General features: G+C 31.8%; 1 protein-coding gene across 1 annotated transcript in view; it reads right to left on the bottom strand.

Annotated features, from left to right (window-relative positions):
* Positions 1 to 18,592, bottom strand: part of LOC143044931 (uncharacterized) — a 54,181-nt gene extending 35,589 nt beyond the window's left edge. The window contains exon 1 of the mRNA XM_076217192.1: positions 18,479 to 18,592. The gene's annotated coding sequence lies outside the window, so the exon portion shown is untranslated. The remainder of the gene's footprint in view (positions 1 to 18,478) is intronic.
* Between the last annotated feature and the right edge of the window lie 20 nt (positions 18,593 to 18,612).

Raw genomic sequence — 18,612 nt, 5'->3', positions numbered from 1 at the left:
TAGTATTACCATTAAGGGGCCATATGTAAACTACAAGATACATGTATTTAGCAGTCATGATCCCCAGTTAACTGTCATACAAGTGGAAGGTTTAGCTAGCTATAAAACTAGGTTTAACCAACCTATCATCCCAAAAACTACCAGTTATATGGTTTATTAACATGCAGATGATGCACACTTAAAAAGCAGTCGTATTTCTTTAAAACGCAAAGAGTTCAAGAAAATTTCTTGTTGCATGCTACATTTCCTTTTATACTGTAAACTGAACATATATTTATTGGTTTTAGTCACATCAATTTCTCCACTGTGACGATTACTGATGAAACTTTAGACTAGTAATGAAGCGTGCAGTGATCTTATAGCTAAGGATTCCTTAATAAGACACTGGGAACAATAAAGATGCTTATTAAGATAATTGCAGACATTTGCCAAAGTTCATGCATACTCCAATGCAATTACAATCAGACAAACTGCCTTGACACTTGAACAGCTGTTCTTTTAATTTTCCTAAAATGCCTATAATTAGGGCTTTTAAAAAAATATGAGGGGGAAGTAAGAACCACATAAAAGGCTTCCCTTTATTCTGGGTCTAAATATTTAGTATGACCATATTCATCTTGTAACATATGTAAACCAGAAGATAATCAGCAATGATCATCTTGAGTTGTCATCCAAGTGGGAGGTTTAGCTAGTTTTAAACCCAGGATTAACCCACCATTTTCTGTATAAAATGTCTGTACCGAGTCAGGAATATGACAATTGTTTTCCGTTTCTTCTGTTGGTTGATAATGCTGATTTTGTCAAAAAAATAATTCTAACTTTTCTTTTTTGAATTTTCTTTGAAGTTCTGTAGTCTTGTTATTCATTTTTAAATGGACAAACATACCAATCTTTTTCACTGAACCTACACCAGTGAAAATAAAAACTACTGACATCTATAATACAAAAGAAAGGGACTGGTTTCATTTAAAGCCGAAACTCCTCTGAAACCATACAAAATTGGAAATATTTATGAAATGTTGTATAAACAGTAGTGTTTTTACTCCCTAAATTTGTTTTTGAAACAACCTTTTTCCACAGAAAACATCAATTTTTGAAAAATAACCTAATTCAGAGACAGTTATCGATCTGTGTCTTCAACGCTTTTTTGTATGTTCAGTCAAGGTACTGTCCTCTAAATCCCAGTGAAAGTAAGAAGAAGGATAGAAAATAGGACAGTAAGGCCTATAAGGATCCTGTATTGTATTGTGAGGGCATCATTTTGCTAAATTCTTTGTTATTGGAAGAGTTTGATCACATTTGAATGATGTGTTCTTTATCTATTGGCAATACATATATCACTTTTAAAGTTTATAGTGCTTTAATTCAACTCATTTAAAACAAATAAAATAGCTGCAACATATTTTCAAATCCATTTATTTCAATAAATATAATTGATTAATATGGTTGATTAAACAATATTATACTGAGATATTTGACATTTTGTCCATATTCTGATTTATAGCGCATTAAATATCATGTTTGATGAAAACTTCTGGTGATACTTATACAGTAAGAATCTTAAAAGGAAGCCTGAACAAAAACTGTCTTTGTTATCCAATATTAAAGAACCATAATGCTTTTCATTCCCATGTGTTGAATTAATAATCATTGTGTAAATAAAGGAAGTTAAAATTCATAGCAGAAACATAATAATTTTACCCTGTAAGTTAACAAAGGCATCTTAGTCTTTGAAAATCTATGCTTCGTACGGTGACCTATAGTTGTTAATGTCTGTGTCAGTTTGGTCTTTTGTGGATAGTTGTCTCATTGGCAATCATACCACATCTTCTTTTTTATATTCATTTATATGTTAAGGAGTTTAGTGTGACATCCATTTTCGCTGAACTCCTACACATTTTTGTATAAGGGCCAACTGGAGTCCGCCTTCGGGTTCAGGATTTGCTCGCTGTGATGATGACCTTTAGTGACCTTGGGCTGTGTTTTCAGTGGCGGATCCAGGGGGTTCCGGGGTTGGAACCCCCCTTTTTTTGGACGATCAATGCATTTGAATGGGAGCATATAGTTGGAACCCCCCCTTTTTAAAATGGCTGGATCGGCGCCTTGTGTTTTGCTCTTTGATCCAATTGTTGACTCTTTTTCAAATTCCTTGTTTTCATTCTCAATTCTATATTTTATTACCCATTCTAGCCCACTAATCCCTCAATATCCTACAGTCCTATTATTTCCTACATCTTAATCCCAGTATCTGTCTTTCCTTATCTAATAATCCCTTCTCCTTCATCACTCCTTACCAACTAATCCATCCATCTCTATGATTTAACCTACATCTTAAACCCTGCATCAATCCTCCCTCCCCTTATAATCTCTCCCTCCATACCATCACCTAAATCATAATCCCTGCATCTGTTATAACCTACATCATAAACCCTTTATAAATCCTTCCTCACCTTATTATCCCTGCCTCTGTCATTACTCACATCAAATTCCTGGACCCTTTCATTCATTATAAGTAAATCCCATTCCATCCCTGTGATTAACTGCATCTTGATCTATACATTTTTCAATCCCCATATATGAATATTTGAGCTTAAGTATATCACTAAAATAATCAGTTTCAAGAATTTTTCATGTTTTATTCATACCTGAATCATTTGATAACACAAATAATAAATTTCTTTTCATATATAGCTTGAATAAAACACATACATATCAATTCTAATTAATAGACATGTAGGGTTTACTGTCTGTTGAAGGCTGTATGTAACTCCGTACGGTGTTGTTTCCTTTCAGTATATTCTGTACACTACAATACAATGACCTCTGCTGTAAGTCATATTTAGTGTAGTGATACAAAGTAAGTACAGAAAGGATGCAAGCTCTGCACTGGAGATTATAGGGCCGTATGGTGACCTATAATTTCATTTGGACTCCTGTGGAGAGTTGTCTCTTGGACAATCGTACCACATCTTCATATTTTTAAATTTATAAACATTCTAAGAAATTATAATTCATTTTAAGATATTTAAAATGCCAAGAGTTACATTGAGATTTTCATCCAGATTAACTAGAACAAAATTGTACTTATAGCAATCAGAAATGACAATCTATGTTAAAAAAAATGTGTAATTTCACCTTTTAAAATCAACTTTAATTGTTCTGTGGGCGTCAGCTCTCCCTGTTACAGTAATAACAAATGACTGAAATTAATGTTTTTATCTAGATCGTTCTTAAGAAAACCATAATAGACATAAAATTGTATGTCAAGATTTTTTGCTGCATTAATTCTGGAAGTTTAAGAAACCTGATAAAGCAGTGATTATAAATCATCTTTCTAAAAATATTTTTACTGAGTCTGTAAAATACAGACTAAAATTTAATCTTTCAATCTAAAAAATTTCAGAAGCCACATGACATTTGTTTTGACAGAATTTTATTTCCAGTAACTGATTTTATGTCGGTACTGTTAAGGATTTTTTTTAGTGTCAATAAAGAACGTGAAATCTGATAACAATGTTTGTCAAACTTATAAATTGAAAATGTGCTGACCCCTATCTTTTTTTATTAATTGCTGCTGTAATGTTGGTGTTTGACCAAGTGACCTCAAAGTCAATAACTGTCTTTTTCATTAAAATGGAAAATTAACAATTGGAAACTAGATTACCATAAGAAAGCCTTATACATATTTCATGACATAAGTTGTACTTTAAACCTCTATCCGACATGGCACACTATATAAAGTCACCTATGACGTAAAAAGTTACTTTTTCTATTCAATTTTCTATTGAAAAAACAGCAGGATATATTTCCTTACTGATCTAATATAATGAACTCTCAGACAGAAACAGAAGAGGAATAGAAAGAAATTCTTTTAGAAATCTGTTTCAAATTGTCTGGCTGCCATGCTGTAATATGTAAACCTGATTTTGACAACCAAGTACAGAATACTAATGAACTAATATGCCAATCTCCAAAGACAGTAAATAGAGTCCTTATCTAATTTGCATCATTTAAAGATAGAAAACTTGATTTTGGTCTGTGCTCAATGTTCATGATGTTATTGCATTCAGTCAATTGTCTTACAATGGAAGGGGTCAGCAAGTTAATGTAAAAACAGTGACAATCTATACCAGGAAGCATGCTTAATGGCACTAGGGTTCATATTTCTTTTCAATCCATAGCTCTGTCGCGTTTATCAGTCAAACTAATCAATTCCATGTAGCCTTGGGTTTTTGTTGTAAAGTTGTTCTATACTTCAGTATTTTTTTTAACTTTATGTAACAGTTACTGCGCTCATTAACTAGAGGCTCCATGGAGCAGATACAAAGCATATGGCATTTTTGCATAAAATAGTTACAATGCACAAGAATATTTATGATGATTTGCAGTGGCAGATCCAGAGAGAGGAGGGAGTCCTGGGGTTGGAATCCCCCTTCTCATTTTTTTAGGATCAATGCAGTTGAATGGGAACATATGGTTGGAAACCCCCCCCCCCTTTTTATCCTGGGTTAGGACACCCCCCTTTTGAAAATGGCTTGATCCTCCCCTGATTTGTACTTGTGTGGGCCAAAATCTTGCCTTAACTTTTTGATCATTTTCTGTTGTGCAATTTACTGAATCTTCAATGAATTTTTTTTTTTTTTAAATTGAGTTAAAATTGTGATTTTGGGACATTTCACAACTGTAAGTTGTTGATTAGTGGTAGTACATGCATTCATATCGAAGTGAATATTTTCATACAGTTTTAACTATCACTAACTTAATGCAGCAGATTAAAATGCATATATGTATCATAAAATTATTTTTTCAAATACCAAGGTTTTAAATTTATAAGTACATGTAAGTAGTATTGTTGAAGGTCATATATTCAATGGGTCAAATGGTATCATGAGTTTCCTTCACTTGACTTTTGTAAACTTCAGGGGCGGATGCAGGAATTTTCGAAAGGGGGGGTGCTAACCCAGGGCACCCAGGGCAAAGGGGGGGTGCAAAACATATGTCCCGATACAAATGCATTGATCGGCAAAAATAAAGGGGGGGTGCGCACCCCCGGAACCCCCCCCTGGATCCGCCACTGAACTTGTACTTTTATTTGTCAAATTCATAAATAACCTTGTTTAATTGTCAATTAGAATATTCTTAAAATATCTTCATTCATTAATATATCAAAAGTTCAGTCATATTGATTCGTAACTAATTAAATGCATCAACTGTAAGCCTTTAGTATGACAAATGCCTACCAAATCCTATAGATCAACTGTTTACACAACAATAGGATGATCAGTGAATCCCATTCCATGAAGTAAATCTATCATGCTGCTTAATAAATTATTATATTTAATAAATCAAGCTATGATGTGTATTGACATATATGATGAATATTTATTCAAATTTCATTTTTTTATAAATAATTAAATTTTATATTTCAAAGTTTTTTACATATGCAGGATACATTTTTCATTTCAAAGGTGGTTTATATATATATATATATATATATATATATATATATATATATATATATATATATATATATATATATATATATATATATATATATATATACAGGATTATACAAGTAATTTAGTAACTTAGTAACAAATTTGGCATCAAATCAAATAAAGGGCTGCGCTTTAGCGCATGATACGCCCGTTGCTCTTTTAACTTGTCTTTTATGCTTTAAATGAATTTATATGATCAACTAGAAATATATATACAAATTAAAAGGGATGTTACATTAATATATTCACCAAAGTTTCATAAAATCCCCCTTTTTTAAGTATAAAAATTCATTACTTAAGAAAACGTAAAATCTAAAATTTATAAAAATGGAAAGGGAGTTTATGTCAATAGATATAAACAATTTATCAAAGTTGCATAAAATTTTGTGAAAGTGTTAGTTATTGTCCCAAAACTGGAAAATCCCCCCTTTTTTAAGCATAAAAATTCATAACACGGAAATGTAAAATCTGAAATTTATAAAAATTGAAAGGGAGCTTACATTAAAAGATATAAACAATTCACCAAAGTTTCATGGACATTGGTGAAAGCCTTTTTGAGTTATTGTCCGAAGTGTTGAAAATCCCCCTTTTTTTATGAATAAAGCCCCATAAATCCAAAACTTAAAATCTGAAATTTATAAAAATTGAAAGGGAGCTTACATCAATAGATATAAACAATTCACCAAAGGTTCATGGACGGACGGACGGACAGACGGACGGACGGACAGACGGACGGACAGACAGACGGACGGACGGACGGACGGACGGACAACGGTATACCATAATACGTCCCGTCTAAAAGACGACGGGCGTATAAAAACAGCAAAATTTTTCATATACCATTTTTTAACCTAAACCAACTATGGTATTCTATTTTTACTAAGAAATACAACCATGATAACTGTTTCTCTAACAATATTTTTTTTTTGTAAATGATTAAATGTTTCCTGTAACTGCTGAACTTTTAAAGTCACATAATAATTATAATAAATAATGTATAGTTTTTACAACTGCATTATGTTAGATGTATTATTAAAAGTACCATATTTCTGTAAAGTTAGCTGTGTTTACAATATTTCTCCTATCAGTAGGCAAACATTGACAATATTTCTATCATTAGACAGAATTACCCAATACAAAAACTAATGAAAAAATGTGATTCATTACATATGTAATTGCATGAGTTTCAACTACTGAATAATTAACAACTAGTGATACACATTGTCATTATTAAACAATATAAACCTATAGAATATCATAAATCAGTTAGGAACAAATATTTTTTATATACATGTACCACCAAAGACAAAGCCTATTATTTAGTTGCTATGTTTGGTTGCTGTCTTTTACATGTTTAATGTTGTTTTTTTTTTAAATATTATGTACATAAATTGTTTTACATTTTGCCATGTGGGAACCTTTATAATTTACAATACAAAATGTGTTTTCCTCATTGTTGGAGGTGACCTGTACAGTAGTTAATCATGTTAAGGTGGTACCTAACCCTACAAGGAGATTATAAACTCTGTAAAATCAGCTAAACGTGAAATTTTTATATTTTTGTCAAAGGGTCAAAGTAAATACTTTGTAAAAATTTTATGAAAATTAAACGGGCCAAATTAATTTTAAATCTACATCAATTGGTTTCTAGTGGATGGTAAAGTGTCTCATTTTCAATAATAGTACAACATCTTCTTATTTCTATAAAGATTATAATTTTTTATCTGTCTTATACTTACTAATGTTGCTGTGAATTATCTATTACTATATATATATACTGTTAACCATAAAAGTATGTCTATTCCAAATTCATGTCTTTTATGTCTGAAACAAGATACATATTAAAAAAGTAAGTATTTCGACAATAATTTCAATATTTTTGAAGAAGCAAAGTGTAAAATCATGATCATTTATATGTTAACGTCCACATAAGGCACTGAAGAGTACTGGTATGTATTGCTCATTTGGGTCTATTATTTCTATGTTGATGTTGAACATGAATAGCATTAATATGTTTGATGTCCAGTGTGAATAGAAAATAAATTGGCCCTGCACTTTGATAGGCAAAACCTCTTTGGAAAAAAAAACTCAATAATAGGTAAAATAGTCACTATAAGTACAACAGTAATTTTTGAACATTTTCTGTCATATAACTTATTTGTTATCTGCTCTTTGGTCCGGTTGTTGTCTCTTTGACAATTCTCAATTTTATGCATCTTGCATTCATGAAGTGTTTTTTCATATCAACATAATAATGGGTAAAATAGTCAAAGGACAGCTTTAGTCATGTGATTTATTTGTATATTCTGCATTAAATGAGCATTAATTTTTTTGCTGTTTACAGTTTCTGTATATCTATAACTGATAAAAAATCATCGTTTAAGGGAAAAACTCCTATATAAAGTGTAAGTTGATGCCGTTTTAGAACTAGTGATTATGGCAAGATTTTAGATCAAGTATGGATCATTATTTTTGCAATTTACAGTTTCTGTTTATCTCTAGATTAAAGGATTATTGGTAACAAGAATGTGTCCAAAGTACACGGATGCCCCACTCAATCATTTTCCATGTTCCATGGACCGTGAAATAGAGTAAAAATATAATTTGGCATTAAAATTAGAATGATTGTACTAAGATTCAAGTTGATTTGACTTCAATTTCATCAAAAACTACCTTGACCAAAAACTTTAACCTGAAACTTCCATTTTCATTTTCTATGTTCAATGGCAGGGGAAATTGGGGTCAAAAGTCTAGTTAGGCTTTAAAATAAGAAAGATCATATCATAAGCAACAAGTGTACTAAGTTTCAAGTTGATTGGACTTCAGCTTCATCAAAAACTACCTTGACCAAAAACTTAAACCTGAAACATGCACTTTCATTTTCTATGTTCAGTGGACTGTGAAATTGGGGTCAAAAGTTTAATTTGGCTTTAAAATTAGAAAGATCATATCATAAGGAACATGTGTACTAAGTTTCAAGTTGATTGGACTTCAACTTCATCAAAAACTACCTTGACCAAAAACTTTAACCTGAAAAACTTTAACCTGAAACATGCACTTTCATTTTCTATGTTCAGTGGACCGTGAAATTGGGGTCAAAAGTTTAATTTGGCTTTAAAATTAGAAAGATCATATCATAAGGAACATGTGTACTAAGTTTCAAGTTGATTGGACTTCAACTTCATCAAAAACTACCTTGACCAAAAACTTTAACCTGAAAAACTTCAACCTGAAACATGCACTTTCATTTTCTATGTTCAGTGGACCGTGAAATTGGGGTCAAAAGTTTAATTTGGCTTTAAAATTAGAAAGATCATATCATAAGGAACATGTGTACTAAGTTTCAAGTTGATTGGACTTCAACTTCATCAAAAACTACCTTGACCAAAAACTTTAACCTGAAGCGGGACAGACGGACGAACGAACAGACGAACGAACGAACGAACAGACGGACGGATGAACGAACGAACGAACGGACGCACAGACCAGAAAACATAATGCCCCTCTACTATCGTAGGTGGGGCATAAAAACATGAAAAACATGTAAATTCTTGAAAGTACAAATTATTATTATACATGTTTCTCGTTTCTCGTTTTTTTATTTTATACAGATTAGACCGTTGGTTTTCCTGTTTGAATGGTTTCACACTAGTAATTTTGGGGCCCTTTATTGCTTGTTGTTCGGTGTGAGCCAAGCCTCTGTGTTGAAGGCTGTACATTGACCTATAATGATTTACTTTTTTTAAATTGTTATTTGGATGGAGAGTTGTCTCATTGGCACTCACACCACATCTTCCTATATCTATCTACTAAATGTATTCATTTAAGCTCACAAACTTAAATTATGTAAGTGATCTAATTGTTCCAGTTAAATTGGCATTTGTGTAAATCTTGTATTGCTGTTACAGTTTCTGTTTATCTAGTATCATATTTTTCAATATACTTTAGTAATTGAATGATAAATGTTTAATGCCACTTGTGCTATTTCTTGGCGATCAGTTTTAGTGGTGGAGGAAGCTAAAGTGCTTTGAAAATCCATTACATTTGTAATAGATAAAATCTGGTAAAAAAAATAATCATTCAAGGGACGTTACTCCTACAAGGATTTGTCTGATGTTCAGATTTCAGTGGAACTGGAAAGTATGCATATATGCATTCTGAGCATCTTTGTTTCATTTTTTTTATTTTTAAGAAAAGAAACATAGCTTTTTTAATTTCCTTTATTTCAAAAACTTGACTATTATATCATTTCTGTGAAAAATGTACAAAAAGATGTAATATTACTTCAACCATGCATGACATGATTACACAGAGTAGTTATGATTAAACTGTTGTTTACCAAATGGAAGGCATGGAAGGTGTCACAAGCTTTAAGATGATCACCACATTTCCAACATATAAATACATGTTTGTAAAGACGTAAAGTTGAATACATGTAAATCTATTATTCATGCTGTTGCAAATGTCAAGAAAAAAACATCACACAATAACCCTGGTACATAAGAAGCAAACCTACAGTAAGCATGAACAACAAAAATTATGTCTTCAGAAGTGCAATATATATAAAAGTAAACATAAGTTGTTTCTCGTTTGAATTGTTTTACATTTAATTTGTAATTTCAGGCCCTTTTATTATCTAAGCTGACTACCAGTATGCGGTATGGGCTTTTCTCATTGTTGAAGGCCGTACAGTGACCTATAGTTGATAATTTCTGTGTCATTTGGTCTATTGTGGAAAGTTGTCTCATTTCTTTTTTATATTAGTTACGATAAGTTTCAAAAGCTTCTTGAATTTGTCTTGAATCCTTTCCTTTCAAAGAAATTTTGAATACCAGAATTTGGTTGTAAAATCAAATTAAAAAGCATGTGGATCCATAACAAAAGTGTGAAAGATATCTAAAAAATAACATTGAAATCTAAAACATAACATTGAAATCTAAAAAATAACATTGAAATCTAAAACATAAGATTGAAATCTATAAAATAGTGTAGAGTATTAAATTACTGATGTGAGCTCCGTTTAAATAATTTATAAAATGTATTCAATTTTTGTCCACAAAATAAATTATAATCCATAAGTTTTATGTAAATTTTCCAGATGGAAATTCTAGTTTTTTCCCTTTTCTCTTTTTTCCTGATTATTCTAAAATAACAAAGGTAAATAAATTAACATACTTATCTTTTCAAATAAGTACTCATATAAAAATGTCCATATATTTTATAAGAGTTTTTCTAAGAATAAGAACTACCGTAATTGATCCTTAATATTACAGTGTAAACATGGTAAACAAATCAATAAGATTCCAACGTGTCTGTCAATTGAAGACAGTCTCCTCAAGAGACCTAATTTTATCTCTTAATCAATTTTTCTTTCACTACATCCTTCATAATTTTAGACATAATCTGATTAACTGGATATAATAGATCTGATTTTCAATATGGTATCCTTCATTTCCTTCGTTATATATTAACAAGTTCTTAATATGACTTCCGAGGGTTAAAAACATCTCTGTTATGTTATAGTTCTGTCATAAAACATGTGTAATTTTCTGTTATCAATTCAGTCGTTTTCATGAAATAAAAGGATATGCTACTGTCATTTTGTTATAATTTGAATGTTTTTAGATGAAAATCAAATTGGTAATCAAAAAGGACAGATGTTGGGTGGGTTTTCAAACATTGTCAAAGGCAATAGATCCCATGAAATAATAATAAAATGCTGTTCTTAATCTTGATCGAAAATCGAAGTTAAAATCAAAGATTTAGAATGGATTATACTTTAATAGCTGTTCCTCATCTTGAGGATAAGTCGTTGAATATTGAAAGATGACATCTTTAATACTTTAATTTGATTTTAAAGTACATACATGTACTGTGGATCCATAATTATTCGTTGCATCACCAATTTCCATGGGTTTCGTAGGTACACGAATATAAATGTTCAACAAAATACAAAATTTTCACGAAGTTCCATCCAGATTTTGGCATAACCACAAAATCACATATCCACGAAAATGAAAGGTTTCCCCATTTTCATGAAAATTGGTACCCACGAAAATAAATGAATCCACAGTAAATATTGTCTACACTATATATTTGTCAAGCTCTTAATTGTCTGAGCCTATAAAAATTCTGAAGTATTTTGCTATCTGGCAAACTTCAATCTCACTTAAGTTTGACTGTGATGTTTCTCAGTGACAATTTTCAATCTGAGTCAGAGATGGGTTTTTACTCAGTCAAATTCCAAATAGTGAGACTATGATCATTGATGATGATGCCATCAACCCAATATTATTAACATTTCCTAGAAAAAAATAGCATTTAGCAGATAACCTATATTTTTTTTTCAAACTAAAGGATATTTTAATCAAGAAACTTGTTCATTTTCAAAAGCAAAGGTAATCAATAATAATTTTCAGAGAATATATCTCCTTTTAAGTGCATACATAAAAATAAAATATAAACAATGGAAATATAGATGGCAGATCTTTTATAATCAGTCTATGTTTAATCAATTCATAACTTTTCTGAACAGGACAATTCTGAGCTAGACATATGGTATGGAAACTTGTCTATTGTTGAAAACTACATCAGTCTGGATATATCTAGAAGTCAATATATGGGTCTTCAACTATAGACAAATGTCTACACAGTACTTCCATTTCATGTGTCTATTATTGAAAACTACATCAGTCTGGATACATCTAGAGGTCAATATATGGGTCTTCAACTATAGACAAGTGTCTACACAGTATGTCCGTTTCATGTGTCTATTGTTGAAAACTACATCCGTCTGGATACATCTAGAGGTCAATATATGGAGATTTACTTTTAGTCGAGTAGCAAGTATCAAGTTGCAAAAAGCGAGTATCAAGTTATGAAAGGTGAGTATCGAGTTATAAAAAGTGAGTAGCGAGTAACAAAAAGCGAGTATCGAGTTATAAAAAGTGAGGAGCAAGTAACAAAAAGTGAGTAGCGAGTTATAAAAAGCGAGTATCGAGTTATAAAAGTGAGTAGCAAGTAACAAAAAGCAAGTATCGAGTTATAAAAAGTGAGTATCGAGTTATAAAAAGTGAGTAGCGAGTAACAAAAAGCGAGTAGCGAGTTATAAAAAGTGAGTAGCGAGTAACAAAAAGCGAGTATCGAGTTATAAAAAGTGAGTATCGAGTAACAAAAGCTACCATTTATATTTTTGGTTTTTCAACGAATGATCATCTCATGGTTTGTTTCCCTTTTCATTACTTACTAATTCTGAAGGCTTTCAATACAATTTGATACCTTGCTATTTTATATGAATTCATTGCAAAGGATAGTCGTTTTACTTTATTTATAAATTACTCTAAATCAGGATAAATGTTTTTATTTCGTCATCTAACCTGATTATTTGTTTATAGTTTGCTTAGTATCGACCCGATGAGTTAAAACTTAAAAGCTGTTCTCTTCAGAGTTTTACTTGGTTGTTCTTATGTTGTGCTGTACCGGTAATGCCACTGTCCTATGTTAGAGGAAAGGGACAGATCCTGCACATACTTTTAACCTCCCTAAATATATATACGGTTTCCTAACTTACCTGTTCCAAGTAAGAAATCTATGATTTTTGTTGTCTCTTGTTACTGTAATTCATATATACATGTTTTAACATTGATGATTTCGTATTTAAATCTGGGTGTTGTTTAATCTCATCTGAATTGTTTTACATGAGAAGTTGGGGGATTACAGCTTACTTTGCGGCACAAGCCAATGCTCCATGTTGAAGGCTGTACTGTGACCTATAATTGCTTACATTGAAGAGATTTTGTCATGGATGGAGATATGTCTCATTGGCAACCAAAGAGGGGAGCAAGGGGTTTAACTGTTATGCTGTTATGGGCCAAATTGATTCTTTGTTATCTGTTATTCTGAAAATATATTTGCTGTTAGCTGTTATTGTCTTATTCATTGTTAGCTGTTATTGGACTATTAGGGTTTTTGTTATCTGTTTTTGTGATAATATATTTGATGTTAACTGTTATTGAAAATTGGAATGTTAGCATTTTTTTTTTGACAGCCCATATTTGGTAGAAATTGAAGACTGTTGAACATTGGGGTCTACCACTAGTAATATTGTGGTCCCGTATTCGGTGAAGGATTTCATTAACATATATACCCATCACAGATCAACACATAAACATATTAATATCAGTGAGGTCAAAGGACAATTCCAGTATAATTCATGATGATTATCCTTTGTAATAAAATTCATCTTTTATGAACGTGTAGCTTGTTGTTCGGTGTGAACCAAGGCTCCGTGTTGAAGGCTGTTTTTTTTTTTACCTACAATGATTTACCTCTATAAATTGTTACTTGGATGGAGAGTCTGTCTCATTGCACTCATATACCACATTTTCCTATATCTATGTATTTAGAATCATTTTTTTTTTGTCTGGGGATAATGTTCCTTGTTTCCCGTACGTACATATTAAATTCGAGCATTTCTTTATATGACAAAAAGGAAAATATATGGCCAGGGATATCTGATGAGGATCTCAATTAAGAACTACATGTAGGTCCTTACTACCAATATTAATATGCATTTTTTAACAAAACTAATACAGATATAGTGTATGTTTCCTGGATTATTGCTTAACGTTTTGATAAATATTCCCATAATTAGCTAATTTGTAAATTTATTCATAAAAATACAAAGTGTAATTATGAAAAATCTTTTATTCAAACACCAATATACAAACTGAAATTATAGCCTCAGTCCTCCCCGGGGTTATGTTGTTTCGTTTTCCAATACAAAGCACTAGCATGTCAAGAAGAATACTAATTAGACTTGTATTATTTTTAATTTTTGTTTCTTGTGTACAATTAGGAGTTGAGTATGGTGTTCATTAGCAATGAACTAGTTCATGTAGTATAGATATTTGTTTATGGGCCAGCTGAAGGACACCTCCTGGTCTGGGAATTTCGCTCTGCATTGAAGACCTGTTTGTGACCTTCTGCTGTTGTCTGTTCTTTGGTCGGGTTGTTGTCTCTTTGACACATTCCCCATTTCCATTCTCAATTTTAATTCATCTCCAAACAAGCGTTATGGTATGGTTATAAAAGTATTCTTTCACAATGGAACAAGTAATGAAATTCATCACCTATATCATTACTAGAGCAAAAATTACAGTCATAGGTTTTGAATCCAAAAATTACTATTTAAAGTTCTAATTGAGGATAACATATTATAAACTTTGTCATAAGTTTACAAATTCAAAATTTAATTTGAAAAGTAAAATTCTTTCCTTGTATCTATTTTCAGTTCCTTAATTGTAAAGAAAAGGTGTATTTTACAGATAGGTTTTCACTATTATTTTCATTATTTTTTTATACTAATTGGAAATTTCAAGCTGACGTACTATTTTAATAAAGATGTCTCTGTTTATAGTTTAATATAGACACATGATCATCTAGGGGTAAGGTAGTTGGCTGTGACACAACGAAATGGGCGTAAGCAAACTTAAACACACATGGGGGTCTTGCACAGTCGTACTGCATTTATAAGAATGATATGTATTTTAGTATATTACTTTAACATTAGTTCTTTCAAAATGGCAAACAAAATATATCAATTTAAATTAATGAATTAAAATGAATATCCTTTGCAATGAACTATGATGCGCTGATATAAAAATGATAAGTACCTTTTGTTACTCGCTACTCACTTTTTATAACTCGATACTCACTTTTTATAACTCGATACTCGCTTTTTGTTACTCGCTACTCACTTTTTATAACTCGATACTCGGTTTTTGTTACTCGCTACTCACTTTTTATAACTCGCTACTCACTTTTTGTTACTCGCTACTCACTGTTTATAACTCGCTACTCACTTTTTATAACTCGCTACTCACTTTTTGTTACTCGCTACTCACTTTTTATAACTCGATACTCACTTTTTATAACTCGCTACTCACTTTTTGTTACTCGCTACTCGCTTTTTGTAACTCGATACTTACTTTTTATAGCTCGATACTCACTTTTTGTTACTCGATACTTGATACTCGACAAAAAGAAATCCTCCAATATATGGGTCTTCAACAATAGACAAATGTCTACACAGTATGTCTATTTCATGTGTCTATTGTTGAAAACTACATCCGTCTGGATACATCTAGAGGTCAATATATGGGTCTTCAACAATAGACAAATGTCTACACAGTATGTCTATTTCATGTGTCTATTGTTGAAAACTACATCAGTCTGGATACATCTAGAGGTCAATATATGGGTCTTCAACTATAGACAAGTGTCTACACAGTATGTCCATTTCATGTGTCTATTGTTGAAAACTACATCAGTCTGGATACATCTAGAGGTCAATATACAGGTCTTCAACGATAGGCAAGTGTCTACACAATATGTCTATTTCATATGTTTATACTAACCTAATATCTATACCATGTATACAGAGTACAAAAGAGGGAAAAAATTTGGTTGCTTATATAGGGAATCACTGAAGCATGACTGGAGCGGGCCCCCTCTTAGGTCAGTCAGTGGGCCCCCACTTATGAAAATTTCTGGATCCGCCACTGTACAATAGATACCACAGTTCAATATTATTCACTAAGTTATTTATCTTAATTGAACTCTCACAATGTGTCACGTGACAGAATTGCATTTTGACACATTGAACAGGTCAGTACTTTGGTCTTTACATTGTTTATCTAAACTTTGAACTTTCAAAAAAAATATCACTAGTAAAATAGCTTAAAGAAACTGTTTAATCAAACTACATCTTGTGCGGGTACCATGTTGTGTTATCTGGATTTATTTGTTAATTAATAAAATTCAGAATGGAAATGAGGAATGTGTCCAAGAGTCAACAACGTGACCAAAGAGCAGACAACAGCTGAAGGCCACCAATGGGTCTTCAACGCAGCGAGAAACAACCCCACCTGGAGGCATGCTTCAGCTGTTAATTGTCTTAATATTCATGAAATTTTAATGTCGCTTTTTTTTTCTGAGAGTTGGTAGTTGTTGTACATGTACATACATCTATTGTCAAGAAGTTTTGGTTATTTTATAAGTTTTATAAATATTTATCATTCAAAAATTGTTCTATGAATATTTTTCCACTTTTACAATTTACATTCATGACATTCATGACATTCATTTGACATTATAATACATTTGTAATATTTGTATTTTAAATTTTTGCTTTTTTTTTAATTTCATTATGGTGTAAATTTAGCATAAAAGAGGGGGATAGGACCTTTATTGGGACTCCGGGATCAGGTGTTTTTAAGCTCAGGATTTCGGGATTGACCCTGTCGGGATCCGGGAATTCTCAGGATGTCGGGATTTGAATTTATTTAAATTCAGGACCTCTGGATTTCGTGTTTATAAGCACAGGATTTCGGGATCAGGACCCCTCTTACATGTACCCCCCCCCCCCCCTCATAAAATGTTCTTCTATCCTATAACAAGGCAAACTTAAAAAGAATATGCCACATAAGTAGGATGATCGGTTATTTTAAATCATATAAACATGCACTATTGTAGACATTTAAAATTCAAATTTCAATGGTACAAATGTATATTAACCGCGTTTATAAAAAACAGACATTGTTCCTAAATATATCATGAATATATATTTATGGCATGTACATGTACAGGGTCCCACTCAATTTTTGATGATTTTTCCATGATTTAAAAAAGATTCCAGACCTTTAGACATTAGTTCTAGCTATGTTTATTAAATTAGGAAATTACATTTGCAAGTCTATTTTTAATATGTTCAATTTCACCCTATTCATAATCACCTGTTCTCACAGTGATTTTTTTAACATATTAAAAATAGACTTGCAAATGTAATTTCCTAATTTAATAAACATAATTATGATGAAGTTAATTAAGTAATTTCGTTCATCTGATTAGCATGATTAGCTTGTTCATTTCATCACCTAGTCCAAATAATTATGACGTCTAGAAAGGCTATTTTATTTTTTTGGCTTTGACAGTCACACACAGTAAAGGTTAGGCATCAAACAAAGTCAAAAATAAAATAGCCTTTCATCATAATTATTTGGACAATTCATTACCATATAAATGTTACATTATCTATTACCTTTTTTATGAAAATAAGTTTACTGTCAGGCGTCAAACGGTCATTATCAGCTACCGTAAGTGTCAAATTGGTTATTTTACCAAGTTTCGTTAAAAATATCTCAAACGTTATTTGTCAGAGGTCTCAAATAATTATTGTTACCGTTTAAAACCAGTTGATTTTTTTATTGTCCAAAAGAAAGCGTACATTTTATGGTCATGTACCAATTTACCTTTAACGCCATTTGGCAAGATTTTTACTGTTATTTGAGTGTTGGATATTGTCCTCCCTATTCTATTTAGCTTGTTAATCTATAAACATGATGAATCAGGTAACTAAATATGCTTATCCATCATTGTCCCATATAATGTAGAAAAACCATTCTACACTATATGATGGTTTAGTGTAGAATGAACGAAAAGCAATATCAGTGGAATTTTTTATCGTCTAAACATTCTAAAAGGAAGTGCAGTGGCGGATCCAGAAATTTTCATAAGTGGGGGCCCAATGACTGGCCAATAGGGGGGCCCGCTCCAGTCACGCTTCAGTGATTCCCTATATGAGCAACCAAAATTTTTCCCAAAAAGGGGGGCCCGGGCCCCCTGCCCCCCCCCCCTATATCCGCCCCTGAAGTGTACTTTTTTTTTGTCATGCACCAAAAATTACTATTAAAGTCATTTGCATTAACATGATTAACGTCATTTGGGTAGAATGATTGTTATGCGTAATGAAGGTACCCCCATTATGGAGTATATACAATGAAATTTGTCAAAGTAAATAAACAACATACTGACATATGAAAACAACTAAACTGAAGAAAGAGGGCCATGGTGAATGACACTATAGTTTTACATGGTGATAAAGTGAACAAACGCTATTCCCACATTTTGTAATTACTTACATGAAGTACCAATTATCAGTAAAATCAAATAGTGCAGCTCTTTGTTGTTGTAGATCTCAATGTGGTACACGAAAACATGACATTCTGTACATCTCATTACCTTTCTTTCTTTTTCATTGGATTACTTTCGGACC

This window comes from Mytilus galloprovincialis, chromosome 9 (assembly GCF_965363235.1).
Source record: "Mytilus galloprovincialis chromosome 9, xbMytGall1.hap1.1, whole genome shotgun sequence".
In the NCBI taxonomy this organism is placed as follows: domain Eukaryota; kingdom Metazoa; phylum Mollusca; class Bivalvia; order Mytilida; family Mytilidae; genus Mytilus; species Mytilus galloprovincialis.
Note: the sequence above shows the minus strand (reverse complement) of the source record. Positions and strands in the feature narration are given on the sequence as shown.